Source organism: Microplitis mediator, chromosome 2 (genome assembly GCF_029852145.1).
Source record: "Microplitis mediator isolate UGA2020A chromosome 2, iyMicMedi2.1, whole genome shotgun sequence".
Lineage (NCBI taxonomy): Eukaryota > Metazoa > Arthropoda > Insecta > Hymenoptera > Braconidae > Microplitis > Microplitis mediator.
In genome coordinates, this window is record NC_079970.1 from 17,768,476 (window position 1) to 17,786,666 (window position 18,191).

The 18,191-nt window shown below is 26.4% G+C and overlaps 1 long non-coding RNA gene across 1 annotated transcript; it reads right to left on the minus strand.

Moving 5' to 3' along the window:
* Positions 1 to 1,522: 1,522 nt before the first annotated feature.
* On the minus strand, positions 1,523 to 2,369 carry LOC130678448 (uncharacterized). The gene is made up of 3 exons (XR_008991829.1): positions 2,251 to 2,369; positions 2,013 to 2,141; positions 1,523 to 1,812 (listed from the first exon to the last, which is right to left on the minus strand). It is a non-coding gene; the product is annotated as an uncharacterized LOC130678448 (long non-coding RNA).
* Positions 2,370 to 18,191: the final 15,822 nt, after the last annotated feature.

Genomic DNA, 18,191 nt, shown 5'->3' on the forward strand with positions numbered 1-18,191 from the left:
AACTTCGTGAATCACGTTGAGAAAGCAGTCAAGTCTTTATTAATGTATTAGTGTAATAATGTATTCATAATTTTTCGTTTCTATTCTTAATATTTGGTCTCTCGGTTTCAATTTGAAAATCTATTATGACTATTTTTGATATTTTTAGTAATTTTTGCACCTTACATTTGACAATATATATTTATTTAACTATTTATTATATAATATGTATGGATTAAATACATTATAATAAATACTCTAAATTATTCTGTTATGTAGAATCACTCACAAAAAAAATCCTTCATCCCCCTTGTACATTTTTAGGTTAGTTGGCTCCATGGTGTTAATGATGATCGAAAATTCGATTTTATAGTTATTTGTTTACAAATTTTAATGTCTCCCAAGAAATGGCCATTAAACTTGAAAATTAAAATCTATTGGCTTGTACAAATTTTTTGAAAACTGAATCAATTTAAATTTTATTAGACCGTTTTCTACACTTAAAAATGCTGAAGGGTATCAAATGAAAGAAATTTTGTCAAATAAAATAAATGTTTTGTAATAAATGGAATAAAATGACTACTGAAGAAATTCCTTCATTAATTGTTTATAGAAATAATAATCAGACAAAAATTTCGTCTGTAAAAAGTGCGTTAAGTATACATTTATCAGAGTGAAAATTTTTGAAATCAAAATATTCACCAAGTACCTAAGCGGCACATAAAAATGGACAATTTCTGTTCAATTTAAGTCATTTATTGATATTTGTTGATTTCTTATTTAATAAAATTGGATGAAAAGTTAAAATTTTTTTCTAGTGCTTAGGTATAATGTTTATATAATAAATAACAAATTTAATTTAATGATCATATAGATAAACTCAGCGAATCAGTAACAGCTTAAATAAGTCATAAATGAACATAATTCTGGCTTGCCAAGTAATTTGTGTAATTTTTAAATTAAATTTTTTTTTATATTATTTAAAAATAATACCTAAGCGTCAGAAAAAAATTTAACATTTTATTGCATACTTGGCGCACTTTTTTACAGATGAGATCTGTTTTCTACACGGAAAAAAAATTCACGGATTTTTTACGATTTAACTATCGTAATTTTCATTATATAGTATTGTAACGCTGGACTATAAGTTTTCAATAATAATTTTTACAATAGACTATCGTAATTTTTATTTTATAATTTATACTACTACCTGAAAGAAAAAATCAGATACTATAGAGTAAATTATACAATTTGCGTCAACATAAATTCTAATACAACTATCGTAAAATGAATGAGTCGGTAATGTAGAATTTCTTTAAATATAAAATAATAATTAGAAGTCAATGGAGTAAAATATATTTTCTTAAGAAAGTAGAACTTATAATTAATAGAAAAGAAAAATTTATCATTTGGAATTTTTTTTTTTTTTTAACAGTTAAATTAAGAAGGAAAATACAATCTCGAAATAAAAATAAAACATGTTGAAGTAGTAATAATAAAATATTTATTTAATATTTTTTCAAATATATTTTTTTGGTGTATATAAAATTTAGCATTAATTATTTTAACTTTATAAGTTATAATATTACATCAGATTCCAAAAGTATTATAATTTTTTCCTTTTGAATAAATAACTCATTTCTTTGTATTCAAAATACGCACATGTAGAAAATTTAAAAAAACCATAGGTGCAATTTTTTCGAATACTTTTTTTCTATAATTTATCATTTGTAAAAAAATCCAAAAATTATTAGGCGTCTGCTAACTTCAGTATCCATAAAGAAACTTTAAATGTCCATAATTTGAGGTTATTGTCGACAAATGAAGAATATCCTGTAACAAAATTAGGAGAATTGAATTTATTAGAAAAAATAAATTTTCATTCATTTAGAATCATTTATCCTATGACCACATAATACTACTAAATTGTTTATAAAAATAAACTTCATGTCCAGAGAAATAATTTTAAAACGAACGATATACCCACAGAATATTCAGTTTAATAAAAATTAAATAGTATAAATTATACTTACACTACCAAATTATTATATTCCAGAATCTATGTAGGTTTGTTATGAAGAAAGCACAGTTTTTTTTTTAAATTTCTTATTTACAATTGTCCGAAAAACGTCATGAAAAATAACCTCTATTTCTGCACTACACTGTGGATAAAGATGAACTGATTTATAAATATATATAGTTGAACCACAAATAATACAGACAAAGTAGATGTCATCATTTGTATATATATATATATATATATATACTCACACAAGCATCACATCATGGTATTGTGACATTTGTCTTTCATACGGAAACGCTTCAGATGGCATATACTATACCATGTCAAAAAATTTACAATTCAACTATCGTAATTTTTGTGACTTGTATTGTAAAAACATAGAGGCAGCACTGTAAATTAAGAGGAAGAATAAAAGAATAAATATTATAATTAAATCTCATTTTTTATTCTTTTACTATTTACGATAGTAACATTGTAATATTTCTTATTGAATTTTATACAACAAGCTCTTAATAAAATTACGATAGTGAATAGTAAAAAATCTTTTACAAACTGTAAATTTTCGTATCATATATTTGAAAGTTACAGATAATAAAAGTATAGTCCAGGATTACGATAGTAATATTGGAATTTTTCGTCGAATTTTTTTTCCGTGTAGCTGATCATATATTATTGTGTTTATTCTTTTAACTTCTTTATCAACATGAACACAGAAAAACATACTCGTTACAATCTCAGATAGTAGTCTGTACCATCTGTAAAAAACTACAATGAAGATGGCAGTCTCAGCTATTTATAATGCTGTGTTCGCTATCTAGATATTATTGAGTTCTATCTAAAAAGTAAGTAATGTAATCCAGATAGTAGTCACTGCAATGTAAATAACTGATGACTGCCATCTTCATTTTTTTTATCCAGGTAGTACTGATTACTATCGGGAGTAGTAACCAATAGTATTTATTGTTTGCCATGTAGGTAGCAGTGAATAAAAAGTTTAAATCCTATTCAGTATAAAAATATAAAATTTCAAATTTAAATAAAATTATTAATTAATGATTAATCGTATCGTTACATATATATTATTATAAATAGAATGAAATAAAATATAAAAATAAATTGCAAAAAAAAAGTTCCCACAGCAAATATAAAGGATTTAAAGTTGGTTGATATAATATTACAATTGCTGTCACAACACGAGCCACTTGATCTGACCGATTAAAAAGCCACCTCGGGCTGCTTTAAATAGTTCCTTTCAATTACTTGTTCTCTCTCTCTTGCTATTTATAAGAAAAAAAAAATCCTTTTTATATTGTTATGTCAGTGTCATGTGACATTTTTTTCGCCGTCACTTCATTTTACCTTTGTTTCCTTACATATTTTACTTCTATATATTCGTCGACCTAAATTTACTCAAGTGTCAGATAGCTAAACCAAAAAAAAAAAAAAAAAAATACTCGAATTGCTGCTGAGAAAGAAAACACCGAATTATGACTCTAACCAGATCCCATCGGAATTCAATCAGTTGAGCGGGTAAAATTGTATTCGATTCAATTTTATCACTGACACCACAGTGGCAATGAATAACTGAATCACTTTATTCCGATACATTGATTTTTTATTACATATTATATTTAATATACTCGAAATAATATTTACATCTGTACAAATTAATTAATCGGCTGCTATTTATATTTGTAAACAAAAAAAATAACAGTTTATTATTAAGTTTGTTATTTTAAATTTATGAATCAACGATGAATTTAAAAGATGAAATATTCAGAAAAGAAAATTTACTTTGAAAAAAAAAATTTGAAACATACTTGGAATAAGTTTTCAATGTAATGGCAAATCTTTAGGTTTGCGACACGTGTGCCCAGCATATGCTTCTACTACTACTTCTGTTACGTAACATACACATATCCTGGGTGTATTTGCATTTAGATAGAATTCCATATTTTTCATATGATGCGGCTAACCGGTATCCTATACTCATTCTCATTATTTTTCGCTCAACCAAAATTTAACCACTACGATTTTATTTCATTTATTACTATTTTAAGTATTAAAATTTAGTGTACTCCGCACGGTAAAAAAAATTGTGTTCAAATCAGCATAATCTGTGTGTTAAAAAGGTCTAGACAATAACAATATTTGTATTATTTTTTAACACAGACTATTTGTGTTGAATTGTAACTCAAAAATTGTATTAAAATTATCCAGCATAAAATTCGGGTAGTACGAGAAATAAATTCAACACTTCTTAAATGTCAGTGACGACACAAAAAAAAAATCTTAGTTTTTAAATTTTATTTTTGTACCATAGACATTCCGTAAATTTAGCACTCATTGGTGTAGTTTTCGAGTATTTGTTATGAAAACTAATGTATATATCTGAAACGTTTATTTGAGAAACCCCATAAGTCATGTTTTTTACGAAATTGGGTTTTTTGCATTTTTTGGTTCTTTAGATGTCCCTCCATAGAAATCAATCAAAATATGTATCAAATCAGCGTTTAAAAAAAAATTAACGGGGTGACAGCAATTTCATTTAATTGAGAAACCCCATAAGTCAATAACTCAAATAAACATATGCAGTTTTAGTTTACAGAAATGATTTTTTTTTTTTTATTTAAAATTCGCGTTTTTTTGGGAAATTAATTTCAAGTATTGTTTTATTGTTGACTGTTATATGACTAATTAAAATGTTTAATTAATTATAATTTTTTGTAATTTCTGAGTTTCAGAGTTCAAATACATATTTAATACTTCATTTTATCAGTGTAATAAATGATTTGAGTGGAAACATTTAAAAAAACAATGATTTTATAACTTTTTTTTCCGTTTGGTTGAGAAACCCCATAAGTTAATCAACTTTGAATAATTTTTTTTAGTAGTTTCAGTTATAAAATTGAATTTTTCTTATTTGAACCTTTTTCAGAGACGCTAACATTATTGTATTCAATTATTTATTTGTTATTTTAATGTCAAATTTTTCCAAAAAAATGTTTTTTGTGTTTCCTGAAAAATTTTGTTTTCTTGACTTATGGGGTTTCCTAAATAAACGATTCATCTAGTATAATTCCGTAGAAAAAATATTAAAATCTTCATGTCCTTAATTCAGAAATTTTAATTTATATATATTTTCATTAATAACGTAAACCATTGAGATGTGCATTTTTTGAATTTTTGAATTTTTTCAATTTCTATTGAGGGAAAAATAGACGATTATGATGCTGTATACAAAATGTAAATTAACGTAATTCAAAATTGAAGAAAAAGTGGATATTATGTATTGTATAATACACTTAAATGCATTAATTGAAAGGCAATTTGAATGGTGAGGTGAATATAATGACCGCAGTTGCTACTAGTGGTGTAGTATTACGATTAATGTCTGTTTCAATTGCAATTGGGGCATCGCAAGGTTTCTCAACTGACTGCAGATACTCACCCACTAATATCTATATATATATATTTGGACATCTATACATAACCACCAGCGCTTTGATATTGTTTTCAATAGAAACGTCAGGTATTAAATTGAATATATATTCACCATACCGACGATCTTGGCTTCATAACTAATTACACTTTTCCAATCTATATAATGTAATCATAATGTGTCTATTCACTTGATTCTGCATACTGTTTACGTTTATTACAGAGAATAGCATCATTGTGATATTGCTAATTAAAATAATTGCTATAAAATTTTCAAAATGATAAATAAATATAAGATATGATTGAGAGGTTTTAAATGAAATAAATAAACCATTTAAATATTTATGATAAGTTTTTTTTTATTTATTGTAGGCATAATAATTAATTAATATTTTTCTATAATAATAAGATTTTTTTTTTTACCATTTTTGCATTACAAATAGGTCACAGTAAAATTTATCTGACGGCCATTGGATATTTTAAATAATTACAATTATTATTGTTTGCTTAATTTATAATTCAATTAATAATATTTCAATGTATTTATTATCAATTATTACAGTTGTTACTATTATTATTCTTATTACTTATATTATAATTATTATTATTGTTATTATCATAATTATTTTTTCTTATACAATGTTTTAAATGTAAATAGTAGCATATACATTTCAATCTACATTTCGTTATATCGAATGCTTGTTTGCAGTACAATAATTATATTGGATTAAATGTTAAATCAATTCGTTACACATGTTTTTGTTTAAATTCACAATATGATTGTTTAAAGACAGTAAATATTATTAATCTGTAATTGTAACTTTATAAATATTTCTAGATCTTTTTTGTTTTTACAAATTATTTATATTATTATTTTTTATTTTTTATTTTTTAATGATAACAATAAATAATGGAAAAAATTCAGTTCTAAAAAATATAAAAATGTTGATTACTTCAAAAAGTTTATTTATATTTTAACTAATGAAAATCACTCAACTATGTTTTATTTAAATTTTTGCTGGCTTAATTTTTTGAGACTCTATCTCCAAGCAATGTTTTTTAAATTTCCATGAACGAAATTGGTTGGACCCATTAAGCGAGTTATCTGTTTATTTTTTTTTGTCGTTCGGAATTTTAGAAATTTCTATTGATTTAATAAGTATATGTATTTTATAAGTTAATATATAAGTTATCGATAAATATTATCGGTAACGACTTAAAATAATGAAAATGAGGACCAATATTAATTTAGAAAGGCTGCTATTTACCAATTTACTATACGTTTTATCTCTACACTGAAAGAAAAAGCTACAAAAATTATACACTGTCAAAAAAATAATTCGATCACAGTAACATCTTTTTGTTATATTAATCATCGAATTATCAGAAAATCGTTGATCGTTACCTTTGTAAGAAAAATCCGATCCAATAAGATTCCAGAAAAGTTCAATATGTAGAAGTTCTAAATTTAAAATAGATTAGAACTTCTCTCTAAAAATGAATTAGTGAAAATCATTATTTGGTAGTGAGTATTCTCTTATGGCTAGTGAAAATTATGCCACTATTTGAATAGTATCACACTTTTCTCTGATAAATAGTGAATAGTCATTTTTTTCACTGTTTCGAATTTAAGAGAGTTAAAGTTGAACTTTCAGGATTTTAATAGTTGAAAATATAGCTCATTTGAAACCTTATGTGGAAGAATTTTGAGTCGAATGAGAACATTTTTAAAAAATAATTCTAAAAACATACATTGACTACTCTCTGAAACTGAATTAGTGTATATTCACTAATTGTTAGTGAATTCAGTTTATTTACTTTTAGAGAGTACATTTTTCCCATCAAATATAGAGATTTTTTAACTAATCGAAGAAAAAATATTGTAAAAATACATTTTGAGAATAATGTCTTAGCAACGTACTCACCTAGCTTAAAATTCATCGACGAAAAGTTCTAAATCACCCATATTTCTTACTATTAAAATCCTTAAAGTTCCAAAAAAGTTCAATTTACAATTCTAATCCGTCTTAACTTCAGAAGTCTGCTAAATGTCTAACTTTTTTGGAACCTTTTTGCAACAAATTTTATTTACATAGGTAATTTAGCAATATTTTCATTAATAAGATAGTGAAATTAACGATTTAAATAATTGATGTTTCGTTAAAATTGCCAATAATCTTGCGAAATATAATTTGTATATTCTTAATTTATTCACAGATAGAAATCAAGTAAACGATAAAAAATGTAATTTTAAAAAAATCCGTTTAGGATCAACAAATTGCAGATTGTTCTTTTTTAAGAGTAGATAGTATAACTTTTCGATATTTAAATTTAAAATTTATTAAGCACACTTTAAAACCACGTGTGTAGTCGTAATTAACACCCCGGGTCAAAAAACAACTTGATTTTGATTTTTTTGACCTATTTAACTTGCTTTTGACTGCTGTTATTTTTTTGACTTGAATTTGATTTAGTGGTTGACGACTTGTTTTCGACGGCGCTTACTTATTTTAACTTTAATATGATTTTTTTAACTCAAAAATTTACGTCAAATTCAAGTCAAGTTTGACTTGGATTTGACTTAAAAATTCAAGTTAACTCACATTAAAGTCATGTTGACTTGGATTCGATTCAACTGACTTAAATTTAAGTTAACTAAGTCAAATCTAAGACAACGTAACTTTAGTTTGACTTGGTTGACATAAATCGGTACCTACTCAGTAAGACAACTTAGCCAAAAGCAAGTTAAAACCAAATGTGTTTGTATATCTTGAAATGTGTTTTTCATTTATTAAAAAAAGATCTTAAACTTGACTTGTTTTCGTCTTGCTAGACTTGCTTTATTTCTAAGTTTTAAAATTACGCCAGAATCAAGTTATTCTTTTGACCAAGGACACTTTCCAAATAACATTAAAACGTCATAAGCAAATTATCGATAACTAACACACCGTAAAATGTTTTTCAAATGACCACAACGAACTATAGTTCTGCTTATGGCCTTAGACATGAAACGCATTTAATGTGTGTTTAAATAATACAGTTGTAACACACATAATTTTAGCGTGTACGTAATTAATATTGATTAAAGAAGAGCCATAATTTATGTATGAAATATATTTTCATATTCAGTAAATTTCGGTTAAATATTGTTATAGTTCATGAATTGATTTATTAGTTAGGAAAGGTAATCTAGGTCTTACGTTATGTGAATAGATGGTTACCACGAAAATACGCATTGTTATATTAACGATATCGATTTCTATCATAGCTACCAATATAAATCGTTTAAAACAGAAATTTCAAGTATGAGAACCAAATACCAATATTACAGTTAAATTAACAAGAATACTATATGAAATTGAATATAGTTGTTACAACAATCTAGTATTTTTTAATCTAGTGACAAGTTTTATCTTCATAAGTGTCTATTATTAATAATTCGAATTTCCGAATTATTTGATTCGAATTTCGAGTCAAGTAGCAATGTTTGATTCGAATACTGTTTACGCACCCCGTAGTCTTTTTCAATGTTATTTGAATGTTGAAGAAAACTTATTTTTTATTCAATTTCATTCAATAATAGAGACTTTGAACTATAGAATAATTGATTTTAAATTTTGATCATCTATTTAATAAGTACAACAAGGAAAATTCCATTTATTTCATCGAGTATGTAACCAATTTTCAATTCAATTTAGATAATTCATAGGTAAAGATTGGAAACCTTAAATGGAGGGTCATAAGCGTTTTCTAAAAACTTAATAGAGGTTCGTATTTTCAAAAATTTTGATTTGTTTCAGAGAAAATCCGTTTTGAAATTCGCAGGTGCTCTGCGAGTCCAATAACGATAATTCCGTTCCCGAGTCAAAAAAAGATAACTTAAATATGACTTTTTTAATTTAAATGGATATGAAGCAGGCCAAGTTGGTTACAAGCAAGTCAAAAATAATGAAAAACACACTTGATTTTGACTTGCTTTTGACTAACTTCACCTACTGAGTATCCATTTAAGTCAAAAAAGTCAAATTTAATTTATTTTTTTGACTCGAGTTCGCTTCTCTGTGAGAAAGAGCTCGGGTACTGTTTCATCTTAAGAAGGGCTTACTCGTAAAGTAAAAACGGAGGCTTTGCGCAAATTTTTCTCGCAAACGAATGGGAACTTTGAATAAATAAGACCGAGGATCGTTACATTATAGAGTAGTGTTTCGAATCTTGGTATCTGTCTTATAACAAGAAATTTCATTTGGAAGAAAAACTCAAACAAAATTATCGGCAAACGTTTTTTAAAACATTTTCGAGCTCAAGTTTTAACGCGAATTCGTAAAATATAATTCATAGTCAATATTTGAACTGTAGCGATAAAAATCGATTATCACAATATAAAAATTATATTTTACTTTTTTTATTATTCTATTTGAAGCAGATTGTTAATTAATACTGGCCCTGACTCTCATTAACTTTTATTAATATTTTATCATCGACATGAAAATTTAATTATTTACCATCGATAATTTTATTTATTTTTAAATTTAAAATTTACTAATTTTATTATGTTCGTTAAACAAAATTGAATGAGCTTTTGTAAATAATATTTATGAATATTTCATAAATTTAATTGCAAATAAAAAAATATAAAAATTAAAAAAAATAATTTATCAGTTCAATTATAAAATTTAAGAGATCATCCATTATTATTATAAATTGTTAATAACTTTTATATACTTTTATATATTTTATTTGATATTAATAATCTACTTAATAAATGATATAATAAAAAATTCGTTTATAATTGCACGCGTCAAGACGACATTTGATCAATGAATTAATAAACGAACAAACGAGTGTGAAACATTTTAATTAAATATGTCAGCTCGTCGCGTGCATTATGATTAAAGCCCGGACCATAATTACTTGCGAGGCCCGTTAATATTTCACGAATCGTGTTTACGGTCAACGGGCCTACACTATTATTATTATTATTATTATTATTATTATTATTATTATTACTATTATTATTATTGCTATTATTATTATTATTATTATTATTATTATTATTATTATTATTATTATTATTATTATTATTATTATTATTATTATTATTACTATTTATTTTATATATAACTTTAAACATCGGAGATAAGTTTTGTTATTTATTAATATTATTAATACTATTAAAAAATAGAAAGCGAATATCTGAAAAATTTCATAGATCTCAACACTTTATATATTTCTTTGTTATTTAATTATTAGTGATAATAATGTTTTTTTTTATTTATTTAATATTTATGACAAATTTGACGAAATTGTCAAAAAAAAAAATCAGACAAAATCACGACCTGAAATTGTCTAGTTTTTTACTTGAATAATTTTTGTATAAAAATAATTAAATTTTTTCATTCGCGGAAGTCAACGATAATACTAACAATGCAATTAAATAATTAATTATACTATGAACTTTAGTTTTTCTTTCTTCATTATATTTTTGTCACAAATTTTTTTCGTTAAATTCCGAAAGTTCTTATGCTAATTAAACTATGGGAAAAAATAACAGTAGTAAAATTTTATCTTGATATATTTATTATTTTTCTCTCTTCCTTATTTAATTTAGTTCACTTAATGGCATTAGCACCGTTTATTTTTTTAGTCATCACTCATGACAATTTCATTTAGTCTCTCGAACGTCTGCAGTGAATCCAGTCATTTTTTAAATATTTTAATTCAATTAACTTAGATTAGAAATAAATAAATTTTATTCGTTTGTTTATTTAAAATTATTTTTAACTTTTTATTTAAATAATAAAAATTAAATTAATCATTTAAATTTTCATTAAATAAATTTTCTAAAATGTGAAATTATTTTCTTTTAAATCACAGGATTTTGTATAAAAATAAAACTAGTTTTGAAGACAAGGAACTTTTTTTTTTACATTACTGCTTGTAGTATTACATGTCTTTCGATATATATATATATATATATATATATATATATGTATGTATATATATATTGATTGAAGGATAAGCAGACAAACGCCCACGATCATCGAGAATTTAGAATAAACTCAGAGAGAATATTTAGAAGTATAGTAGTCTATATTTTTTTTATCTTTTGAACAATTTTTTTTCTTTTTTATTGAATATACCGACACTGTGCGGGTTCTCATGAGCAGCTTATCGGGATTCTCATTTCATTTACTATAAAATAGTAACAGAGGTACACTTTTATATTGAAGATACTTTTATTTCGCGTCGTGTTAAGTCTTACTGAGAATTAAATTGAGCCGTTTGTAATAGGAAATAAATCTCAAGAGATTGTTGAAAAAAATCTATTTTTTTTTTATAAAATAGTAATTTAAAAACAATAAAAAAATCGATAGTCGATATGCATTTTAATTATACAGCTATATTATTTTACTGAGAAAAAAATAAATAGCATATTGTGAGGTAAGGGATGCAAAGAGACTATTTTAAATGAGGAGGGTTGACTCTCATCACACGAAGTTTAAAATCGTTTTCTGTCCCATACCAAACATTTTATTTTTCATATCATCTGGATTGAAGTTTCGAGTTTAAAATATTTTCTGCTAGTCAAAATGAGATAATTCAAGACCAATAGAAATCTAACAACTGTCATCTTCGATGGATACAATGAAGTTTGTCAAAAAATAAATGAATTTCTGACAAGCTAAAATCACCCGTGGTAAAAAAAATTTTTTTTTTTAAATTCGACTTGTAGAATTTATAGTTGAATTTTTCTCAAACTCTCAGGATTTTTTAATAATAAAATGTATAGTTGATTTTAAATTTTATGTAGGCAAATATCGAGACATAAGAACGTTTTTAAAACAGTATTTCAAAAACGTATTTTGCATGACTCATGATGCGAAGCATCAGAGTGTGCTTTACGATCGAAAAATTTTTACTAAATTTTTTTCCAGTTAGTATAGAGATTTTCCTCAGGATTATTGAACTTTTCTCAAACTACAGAAAAACGTAGCAAAAATACGTTTCGAAAAAATTACCATCACGCTTGAAATTCACCCACGCAAAGTTCTACATTACTCATATTGTTTACTATTTAAATCCTTATTGTTCGAAAAAAGTACAACTTCAAGTTCCAATCTGTCTCAAATTTATAAGTTCTACCTAACGAACTTTTTTGGAATTTTTTTTGACACGGGAAAGTCAAAACCTAGTGCAGCGAATGGAAATAAGGCGTTTGTTTATCCTCACACGGAGAAAAATGAGGATGAAAATTCTAACAATTTTTATTATGCTGTCACCCAAATTTGAAGCAAGCTAATGAGACTCAAATAAATTGTAATGTTATATACTATAACTATTATTATGCTCTTGGAATTTATCGATAAGTTTCAATAAAAATTATTCTTACCCATTGTAATAATTATAGTGTATCATAACAATTTTTTGGAGACTCATGGGCCTATTTCAAGTTTCCTCGGTTACATAATAAAAGTTGTTAGATTTGTTTTCCTTGTTTTTCTTAGTGCAGTCATGAAAACAGTACATCACACATTAACTGAGGAAAGTAGGACACTATCGTGCGGTTATAATATATAGACAAGACGCGAGTTGCGATGTCCCAGTTTCTTTTTTTGGAGTGTAATATACTATTTCGTCTTGCTAATTTCCATTGGTCTGAAATTTGCTTGTTTGGACTAACTAAACAGGCATATTTTTAATTATTTATTCAGAAACATTTAAAGACTTTATTCTCAGTCTCTCATTCCGAGACTCTAAAACAGTATCTCACTCAAAGACTTTAATAAGCTTAAAACAATCTTCTGTAGTCTCTCGTTCTGAGATTTGTAGACATCGAGTCACTATTATACAGAAAAAAAAAAAAAAAAAATAGGCGCAGCAACAGGACACATCCTGTGCGAACAACAGGATTTCTTCTGTGGAATCAATAGGACAAGGATCGAGTTTCATGTACCAATTGCACACCTTAAGCATGAAAGCGCTGAGGGTGCTTTATGATCGATCTTTTTTTTCTTAGTATAGTAAAATTTCAAAGTGGGAAAAAAAATTCAAATTCTGGATGTATCCTGTTGCTGTAATATGGAAATCTTGTTGCTCCCACAGAACTGCATCCTGTTGCAGCACCTAATTTTTTTCCGTGTAGGGGTGTGCAAATAATTCGGAACTCCGAATTATTCGTAAATTTTAGAATCATTTGTAAGTTTTTGAATTATTCATCAAAAATTTCCTTTTGAATTACTTAAAATTGTAATATTTCTAACAATTATTCAAATTTTCGTCAAAAATAAATAGAGTTTAGATACGAATTTCATACGAAATAATTACTTTTGGTTACTTTAAAACTAAGCTCTCCATTAAATGAAAATTGAATATTTGAAAGCTGATCAGAATTTTCTCGATTCAAATCGAATAATTTGAAAGATCACAAATAATTCGACAATAATAATAATAATAATAATTATAATAATTCGAATATTTCAAAAAGTTTCAAATTATTTGAAAAGCTATGAATAATTTAAAAATTTGAATTATTCGGTTCAAATTTCGAATCAGTCGAATATTATGCTCGATGGAAACACGATTTGCACACTCCTAGTCTCGACGAGTCTCTGTGGGTGGCACTACAGAGATTCCGAAAGACCACAACAAGTTTCTCATTTAGAGACTCCAAGAGACTCTCAGAGACTAGCTCAGATTCAAATTTTTCGTCTCGAAATTGTAATATGTAAAATGTTTCAATGCAGATAATATGAAAAAAGTTATGTTAATTAAAATTTTAATAAATTTGATTCATTAATTGAAAAAAAAAGTACAAGATAAATAATCGTTATTTTTTAAATTTTAAATTGAAAAATATTAACTTGATAACTCAATCAGTACATTTAGGTATGAATTAGTACAATTTGTATCCTAAACGCAGGATAACATGTAAGATATTTTGGTCAGGTCCCTACGAGATGAAAGAGTGTTACTTTTATTGTACATCAATGTTTCCTTACTTTATTTTTAAATATTTTTTTTTTTTTTTTTTTTTTTCATTGTTTGATAATTATTTATTGGTTAAATATTATATATTTATATTTTTTATTGTGTGACCTCCTCCGACTTAATGAAACTTAATAAAATATTTCCGACATATTTATAATTTTAGTTACTTGATTTAAATATACATATTTTATTTATTTTAATGAATTATTTAAATTTAAAGACGATGATTTACGTTTAATTGACTCTTTTACTTTGATAACACATTTGGACGTTACATTAGGGTTTTTTATTTTCATGTTGTTTTTTTATACAGCTAAAAAAATTGAGTAAATAATAAAAATAGGTTTTGCTAAAATTAATATTCGTTGCTTTTTTATTATTAAATTTTTTTCGTCATTTATTCTTACACTCCCCTGGCATTAATTTTTCTCTGTTGTTTAAAAAATGAAATAATGAATAATTTATAATTATATTGAATATTTATCAAAATTATTCAACTATAATAATTTTGAGAAATGAACTTTTTTTAAAAAATTACCCCGTAATGTATCAACTGATTACGCTTGATTATAATATTTATATTAGAGACGCTCATAAAAATGGTAAATTATTTTAAAATCGTGACGTCTAGGGTTAAAATAGAGGGAATTTTTTGAAAAATATTTCAGATGCAGGTCAGTAATGCCATCTTTTAAAAAAGAAACGTTACTCGACTAAAGTGAGGATTTTAAGGCTGGGTCGTACTAACCAAATTTTTGAATTTTACTTTTCTTTCAATTAATTAATCATTAACAGGGGTTCGCATTTTTCTCTCTATTACACTCAAGTCCACGAACGGTACTATCTTTGTTGCACTTGTACAGTAAATAGAAACTTTGGCCGAGTGTTTCTCTTAAACAAATGAATAATATGAAACAATTAAAGCGCACTTCGCTAGATTAGACAGTAATGCATCAAAGTGCGGTCTGTGTTTTGGATTGAGAGATTTTGTTTCCGAAAAAAACCCAGCCGAAAATATCTGATAACCCCTGTTAACAAAATTACATGTTCACGACGTAAGTAGGAAATTAAAATTCGAAAATTCGATTAGTATTGCCCACTCTCGAACTTCCCTCCAAAATTCGAGTTGCTAGGCAATAGTTGCTATAAAAAATGGTTTTTTGTTTGACGTCGATTTGACTGCAAAACTTGGATTTTAGAATTTTTTTGTCAGATTGACATAACACCGCGAGGCAGTTTGGTATCAATCTATTGTCGCAAGTGGACGTCAGTAAGGCGGCGAAATTATAAAGCAAAAAGTTGCTGTCAACTGGCATTCTAGTAGACAAACTTTTAATGATTTTTTTTATCATTATCAAAAGTAATCTATCACCAGTAGATGGCGTAATAATATATATACATACCTGCAAGTGTAAGATTGAATGCGAGACAGCAAATTTTTCTTTCCAGTTTTTGCTCGCCATCGGACGTCAATTTACGCTTCCAAATTAACGCCAAACTACTCCGCATTTTGACATCAGTTTGCTACCAAGTGGCTATTGAAGTTTCAGAGAAATTAATTTAAATGTTGGCAGGTTTACCAAAGCTGTTTTCTGTAGACATATTACGGGGTAATTCCTAAGCATTTGTTACAAAAATCTTTATATATATTTGGTGCGAATTAGTATAAGACGCCTGATGGTTCATATATCAACATCACTCTCGCGTCTTATACTCATTCGTACTAGATATAAAAAATACCATTATATGATACAATTATTCATCATTTTTGTCTGTTATGTAATATCTCGCATTACTAATTCCAACAGGGCTTACATTTTTATGCACCCTTTTGGCTTCAAGGAATCTCCTAGAGCCAAAAGGGTGTATCATTTGTGTTTCATTACAAATCGTTTTGGAGATTTATTTCAAAATTAAAAAAAAAATTTTGAAAGCCAAAATGGCATAAAATTTTTTTTTTTAACCCTTCGTTGGTCGCGCTTCACTGCCCGCTTTTGTTGGTCGCGTCACGGGGAATCGCCGTAATGTTAATTTTCTTACAGCGTTGCCAAATCTATTGACAATTTATGAAAGCCATACTAGCTTTCTACATTTCGGTTCCGTATATGTGGCAACGTTGAGAATAAAAGTTCACTGTCTAATTTGGTCGCGCTCACGGGGAATCGCCTCGATTCGACGTTCATTCGACATTTATTATTCAATATATAATTAATATGAATAATTATGACTTTAGAAACTCTTTTAATGTATGTTAAACAGATCAAAGAAGGAGTAGCTGAATTGTTGAAAGCTAAAAAAAATTATTTTTTTTTATATTACAAAATAAAGAAAAAAAGCGAGGAATTGCTCATAGCGCGACCAACGAAGGGTTAATAGCTCTAAAATAAGTCTACCGATTGCTAATGAAAATAAAATCATACGCCCTTTTGGCTTTAGAAAGCTCTCTAAAGCCAAAAAGGCGAATAAAAATGTAAGTCATTTTGGAATTAGTAACTCCATATATTCGTGTTGATACCAAGACAGACTTATATTGATTTTTGACTTAAAATGCTTGTCATGATCATGTGAAGTTACCTTGGAAATTTTTTATACCAAGTTAATCATACAAAGAACAATTATGAATAATTGACTGGAAACACAGGTAATAATCAGCACGAAATAAATATTTAATTAAAATAAGATTGTCTGTTTAAAAAAAAGGTATTTTTTTATTTTACCTGAACCGAAACCATGAGTTTCAATGCCTGATTGGCCAATCGAAACAAATCAATTTTCAACCATTGCGATTTAGCGGGTCGAAAATCATCGGTTTACTCCCTAGGACAGAAAAAAGTTTAGTTTTTGTTTTCGTCCGCTAAATTAGTTTCCGACTACGACTGAGTAATCATACGTCATTTTAATTAACCAAGTTGAAAGTTGAATATGTACATGCGCTGTTGGTTTTGAATTGTTTCATTTCGAACTGACTCTGAACATTTAAACTTTGTGTTTCAATGCAGTCAATTATGAAACAAATAGTGTGTAGCGTAGGATTAAACGTGGTTTTAGACTTTGTGTTTCACATCATCTTGATTCATACGCTCCCACACAATATACTATTAAACATGACTTGAATACATTTTTTACAAGTGCGTTATTGATACACTCTTTGGAGAAATCAGTGAAAAAAATTTCAGTCAGTCAATGTACACTATAAAGATATTTCAAAGTACTCGGAAAAAAATCGTAATGTTGAAATAATATCATTACTGATATTAAAATATCATAAATGTGTACAAAGTGAAGAATCGTAGTAATACAAATTTTATATGTATTCGCGCATGTTTAAAATAATCGTAGAATGTAAACGGTGAAGGTTAAGTTATATTAAATTTATTATTTCCAGATTGATCATTTTCATTTTTAATCTTTGAAAAAAAAAGAAAAAAAAAACTTTTTTAATTTTTATGAACAACAAAATTGAGAGCGTATTAATTTTTAATATAATGTATAACATCAAAGTCGAAAAAAAATTTGTAGGTTATAACTGTATTAATATATATCGATACTGCCATTCTAATACGTCGTATCCCACAAAATTTGACATTTTCACTTTTCTTGAAAAATAGAATCATTGTAACAATTTGCAGCTTAAGTCAAAATTTTAGAGGTCAAATTGTTTATTTAGTATTTTTAAATAAATATTCTAATATGTCGTATCCCACATTCGTATCGGTTCAATCATGCTTAACATTTTCAATTTTAAATTAATTTTAAAGAA